The following is a 6821-nucleotide window of genomic DNA, read 5'->3' as shown; positions in this document are numbered from 1 at the left end:
ATAGTTTCAGCAGTCTCCCTCCAGGAATTTGCTGACATTTGTGAGTCCTTATATTGATGCTTTGATTATTATTCCTGATTGTTATTCCCTAACTGATAAAGTAGCGAAAAGCAGCCGTAAGCGCACAAGGACTATCCCTGTCATGCTGAGTTTGTGTGTGTGTATGTGTGTGCTGTTTCATTATCCTTTTTGCAAATATAAAAAACTAAATTTAAACATGCTGAATCCTGAGTTTGGTTTTTGAAGCTGATTTCTGATTGCTGAGCTGAACACCTTTAACATTTCATCTTGTCACGGCAGGACTAACAACACATTTGCTGTGGCTGTCCAGACAGACAGTGATGTTTCTATGGCATCAGCTTGACTAAGCAGCACCTCTGTCCTTAAAGCCATCAATATTATAAAAACACCACTTCCATTTAATGTCCAACTAATGTAAATGTAAATTAATGTAATTTGTGACTGGCATCGACCCAGAGTGTGTGTATCATCAGGGAGGGAGGAACTGGGAGTAATAGTAGAAAAGGAAGTACTCGTCCCTAGAACCAAAACTTTTGTTGTGGGCATGAGGTCATGTGTTGATGTAATCTTTGTATTTGTGTGTGCTTGTTTGTATGTGGCAGTAAGAGTGTAGACTAACAAGCCACACAGAGTCACACAGAGAGCCTGAGATTATTGAAGCCATCATAAAAACTAACTTGTTTAATTCTTAATTCAAATAATGTTTGTGTGTCAGAACAAAAAGATGAAGAATGTCTAAAACATTGTGTGGTAGGATTTAAAGATGCCCAGGTAGAGTGCAGCAAGATGCAAGTACAGAAAACAGGCAGGCAGCACAAGCATCATCAGAAGATGTTTTATTCTGCTTCAGTTTGTCTAGTCGGTGTGTCAATCTGCAGAAAGCTTTTGGGCATTAGAACAAGCTCTATAAAAAACACACAAAAACACAAAAAAACACAAGTATGTGCATCTTAATTTTAATTAAGATGCACATACTAGAGCAAACTCATGAAGAATGTAGGAAAGACTGACTGAAAGCTCCAGAACTACAACTATGGATGGTGGAGAAAAAACATGTTTACATTGTTGTCATGGAAACACAGTGTAGCCATTCCATTTCAGAACAGCCTTTGAGCTAATATCAGAAAATTCTGTGAGAACACTAGCATCTAAAATTGGATACAAAGTAACAACCTTTGGATTATTAGCCAGCTGCTTTAATCTCTGGGCTTCTTCCTGGCCACATTGCCATGGAAATATGATGTTTGCTCATGATTCCGTGTGACAGAGGAATTCTAAAAAATCAAAGGATTCTAACATATCAAAAGATTCTGTCACATCAAAGGATTGAGCCAACCATATAAGTAGACCACAGAATCTGTGTATCTGCATTCAGCTCTCAGCAAGTCAGTAAGTGCACAACGACAGTGAAGCTAACCTGAAGTGAGAAAACGTTCTTCGTGGACGCAATAGGAACAAACTGCAACAAAGTAAGCAACAGTGAAAACAGACCTGTTACTCTGGATAACAATAATTCAGGAACTGAAGACCTGATGATGGAAGCCCAGAAGGAGGTCCAGAAACCAGCTGAGTACAGCAAAGTTACAAAGGACTCAGGTGACGCGGTCACACTGGAAGCAGGTGAAATGGATTCTTTGAAGGTTCTAGTTTCAGACGTCCCTCTGCTGAAGCAAGAGAAGTCTGAAATGAACAGCCAGAAGGAAGACATGCCCAGAAAATCCAGGAAATCAAAAGATAAATCAGTGACTCGCATTGTATTTGGGTTACCCCTGATGCACACCCGGCAGGGTGTGAGTAAGAGCTCACAGTTTGCAGAGATCCCTGAAGAATTTAAAATATTCTTCCAGCCAGAGCCTCCCAGAAGGAGGAAATTCCAGGCTGCCGCAGGTCCCAGACCCCACGCTGCCGCAGGTCCCAGACCTCAGGCAGCCGCAGCACCCAGACCTCACGCTGCCGCAGGTCCCAGACCCCACGCTGCCGCAGGTCCCAGACCTCAGGCTGCTGCAGGACCCAGACCTCAGGCTGCCGCAGGACCCATACCTCAGGCTGCTGCAGAACCCAGACCTCAGGCTGCTGCAGGTCCCAGACCTCAGGCTGCTGCAGGACCCAGACCTCAGGCTGCTGCAGAACCCAGACCTCAGGCTGCTGCAGAACCCAGACCTCAGGCTGCTGCAGGACCCATACCTCAGGCTGCTGCAGAACCCAGACCTCAGGCTGCTGCAGGACCCAGACCTCAGGCTGCCACAGGACCCAGACCTCAGGCTGCTGCAGAACCCAGACCCCAGGTTGCCACAGGTCCCAGACCCCAGCCTGTCTTGCTTTCAGAACCACAGCCATCCACATCCTCTGTTGCCGGGACCTATGACTTAGTCGGAGAAAAAATCTTGGGCGAAAATGGAGGACAGACAGCAGAGCTAGACGCAGAAAAGACTGTCTTGCTCCAAGAAACAGAGCAGCTGAAAGCAATGCTTGAAGCTGGGGAAAAGGAGCTTGAAAAAATAAAGGCAGCTCTTCATCAAGAAGTAACTGAAAAAGACGGGATCTACACCGGTGGTTCACTGACCATTGAACAACTGGAAGCAGCTGTCAAAAGTGAAAAAGAGCAAAAAATTAAGACAGAGAAGCTGTTGGCACAACAGAGTGATAAAAATAAGACTCTTAAAGATGAGCTGGCCCAGGCCCAAAAGAAAGTTGAGGAGGAAAAACATCAGAGGGAGGAGGACATGTCACGTCTCCTGGCTGAGCACAGCAAAATGACCTCAATGATGAGAGCAGCAGAAATGAAGGCCCAGGAAGATCTCAAAAATGAAAGATCACAATGGCTCCAGGAAAGGTCGTCCATCCAGGCAGCTCTAAGATCACTACAGGAGTCCATGGACAAGAATATGGAGGAGAAAGAAAAATTTATAGCTGATGTAATGAGCAAAGTCAATCATTTAGACAAGGCTCGGGAGGAGGCTCAGACAAAAAAAAAGAAGAGATCTTTGTGGAAGAGATTTTGCCAGCTATTTAAAAGATCCTGAAGGATCCCATTGATTTCTCTACCACCGAGCTAACAACTAGCCCCAACCGGTCCCGGCAGATGACCGCCCCTCCCTGAGCCTGGTTCTGCCGAAGGTTTCTTCCTGTAAAAAGGGAGTTTTTCCTTCCCACCGTCGCCAAGTGCTTGCTCATAGGGGGTTGTTTTGACTACTGGGTTTTCTGTGTTATTGTAGGGTCTCACAAGATAAAGCACCTTGAGGCAACTCACCTCAAGGTGCTTTTGATTCTGAGGTAAAGACCCAACAACAATTACACAGAAAACCCAACAGTCAAAACAATAGTAACCACATCAATAAACATCATTCTTGATGTGATTTGGGGCTCAATAAATAAAATTGAACTGGACCAAAACAGAGCAATCAAAAAACAAAGACCAAGAAAATAAAGTGTTACATTCAAATATCAATAAAACAATTGGAGAAAAAAAAATTGCCTTGTCCTGTCTTGTTTTTTATATCATGTAATTAAGGTCACATTTCCTGTTTGGGTGCAAAGGCTGAATTATTTGCAGCAGCTGCTTCTCCGAGGAGCAGTGCTGTTTACTCAGTGTCAGAGGCCATGAAAAGATTGTCTGTAACCTTCACTAATACTGTTTCTGTACTGCAATGAATCCTGAAACCTGACTGGAACTCTTCAAACAAACCATTCCTCTGCAGATGATCAGTTTCAATGATTTTTGAGAGGAGAGGAAGGTTCAAGATTGGCCTATAATTAGCTCAGACAGCTGGGTCGAGCAATGACCTTTTAAGTAATGGTTTAATTACTGCCACTTTAAAAGCCCGTGGTACACAGCCAATAGACATGTTGATGGTTTGGAGGAAGTAACTATTGAAGTTTACTCCAAAAGATCAACTGGAGAGAGAGTTTAAACAAATACCAGCAGTGCTGTGAGCAGCTGATCGTTGAGATGGTTATGAATAAGTTTTTCTCTAATGGTTAAAATTTTGTTTGGGAATAAATTTACAAAATCACTAGAAAAAAGCATTTCCTGCAGAAAATGCAATGTGAATGCATAAAACAAATAACAAATGCATAAAAAACTTAAACCATAATTTCACCTCAGCAATCCAGTTTAGAGCCCTCAAAGTGCTTATACAACACGTTTAATTAAGCCATTCACACCAGCACTACCATATGTAACTAAGCTAAGTGCTTTTTTTAATAATTGTCTAACATTCACGCACATTCATACTCCACTGCTTGCATCAGAGAGCAACTTGGGGTTCAATATCTTGCCCAAGGATACTTTGGCATGCAGCCCAGAATTGAACCACCAACCTTCCGATTGGTGGATGACCTGGTCTACCTCCTGAGCTAAAGCTACCCCCAAAAAGGATGTGGGAAGAATGCTGTCAAGGTAATAGGCACATATGACCCACGTTGGGCTCTGCTGCTTTCTCGGCAGACCGCTGCCATTACTTTAAGGACCAGCGCGGCAGATGCGCACGCACACCGCTGCACGATGGCGCTCCCAGCTTAAACTCAGAGAGCAGAAAAAATGATTTCACATCGAGCCACAAGGCTTTAAAAAAAAATGACAAACAACAAAATGAAAGTCACTTTATGGATAATTTCAGTTACTTTTAGTTAGGTTTGTAAACTCACAACTCAGTTTTATTTAGTTATCGTTTTTTTTCCTTTTATTTATAGTTTTTATTTATTTCAGTTTTTCCAATTTCAGTTTTCATTATTTCCTTCATTTTCGTTAACTATAATAACCCTGCTAGCAGGACCAGGCACAGTGAGGGTCAACCATCTGTTTAGCATGTTTTTCTATGTAAGAAGAAAGAGATGACAGAAAAGGAAAATGCTGTGCAGCTACAAAAACTGAAGTCAGATTTTTATCATTACATTTTTTTTTATTCTTTTAAGCTGTCTTGAGGCCTTAAAACTAATTTTGACATTATCTTCTCTTCATCACCTCTATCTCAGCCTCAGGATTAAAGAGTATGTTTATTTAATAAGTACAATCACAGAGGACAAAGTCTCCCAACTTTCTCTTAAATAGACTGTGTGTCCTTAATGCTCTGTATGCTCGGTGCAGCATGCTCAGCTAATTAAAGCCCCACCCTAGCCTGTATGCATATTTCTGAGGACATGATAAAACGATAAAGCTTTAGCGAGGGGACATTATTAAGTGTTCTGGCAGAGACAATAAAATTTATCCTGCATTCCTGCTCGTCTCATGGAGTTGGGTAATAGCAGTAGCACTGGGTCACGGTGACAAGCTAATTGAAGGAGTTGTGTAAGAATATAAAATATGCATCTTACTGTAGTTCCTCTGGCAGCAGACCTGGTGTCAGATTTTCAAATCTGAAAAAGCTACATAAAAGAACAAAAGTGAAAGTAAGTGTTTTTATCTTAATGTAATATTTATGGGCACACAGACAGAAATAAGGACTAAAACTTGCACTAAAAGTCTTCTTGGCTCTTCCAGGTCATGCTCTGTGGTGTACATGCATGGGTGAGTGGAACTGGGACAGCAGGACTTACGTAATAAATCACGTAGCTGAGGGGCGAGATGGGCTTCTTTTAGAAAGAGGCGCTCACTTGGTGCTTCAGGCACTGGAATATGCAGTCAATATGGAGCCCACAGAGAGATTACCCACTTATACAGTTCCTGCACACTGCGTCATCTGCCCCAAGAGAGGCATGATCCTGCAGTCCAGCCACTGCTTACATGTTTTTGGTTTTGGGGGGGGCACAGAAGGTTTGTGCTGTTCTGCTAGCCATCCTTTTTTTTAATTTGTTGGTTAAAATGCATTTTGTAACATTTTTTATATATTAAATCATGTGTGTCAAAATAAAACTCATTTTAAGCCTGCTGGCCACATACCGCAATTGAGTGGCCACGATTGATCTACAGTGTGCCAGACCACTATTGCCTAATAACCTATACAAAAAACACCTTTGAATTGTTTTTGTCTTTTATTGTAAACTAGTCTCAGTACATTCTGAAAACATTTGAATTTAATAAACTGTCCATTTTTAAATGTGATGATCAACAGCCTAAAGTGTCTTAAGGAAAATAAGTGTAATATCAACAATACCTCTCAGTTTTTCCACATGGCAACAGTCTAAAAGCAATGCTACTCTAGGAAATCAACTGTTCCATCAACTGCTCCTTGGGTTTTAACGTTAGGAAATGAATCCATAAAATTACATTATCCTGTAATTAAAAAAAAGATTATTTTAAAAATGGCTTATCTTATATTTATGTCATACTACTCACTGTAGTATGGCAGGCAATGGGTGAAGTGTTTTAAAACTGATGGCAATTCAGACCTATGGAGCTTGTTTCTGCCCATCAGGAAGCTCCGTAAAAGTATGTCATTTCCAGAAGCAGGAGGATGAAGGCATCAGCTGTCTAACAGTTCAACATGAAAACTAGCGAATAAGAGCTGCAAATGCAGCTTTTATTGCTAGAAGGCATTCAAAGGTCAAAAACCTGACAACAATTTGTACATGTTTGATACACGATGCTAGCTAACTGATACTATTTTTAGTGCACATGCGTTGGCATCATCTGCTTCTTGGTAACAAGGAAATGACCTCTTTCACGGAGCTTTGTGATTAGCAGAGCTAAGTCAAAATTTTGACTTGTTAACGTAAGCGCTTTGAGTGCTCATATCTGAATAGAAAAGCGCTATATAAGAACTAGTCCATTTACCATTTACCGTGAAATTTTGAGATAAGTAACTCTAAATTTTGACTTATTTTCTCAAAATTTTGAGATACCTATTTTTTTCAGTGGTAGA

This window comes from Archocentrus centrarchus, chromosome 6 (genome assembly GCF_007364275.1).
Source record: "Archocentrus centrarchus isolate MPI-CPG fArcCen1 chromosome 6, fArcCen1, whole genome shotgun sequence".
Classification (NCBI taxonomy): Eukaryota; Metazoa; Chordata; class Actinopteri; order Cichliformes; family Cichlidae; genus Archocentrus; species Archocentrus centrarchus.
This window is presented reverse-complemented; position numbering follows the sequence as displayed.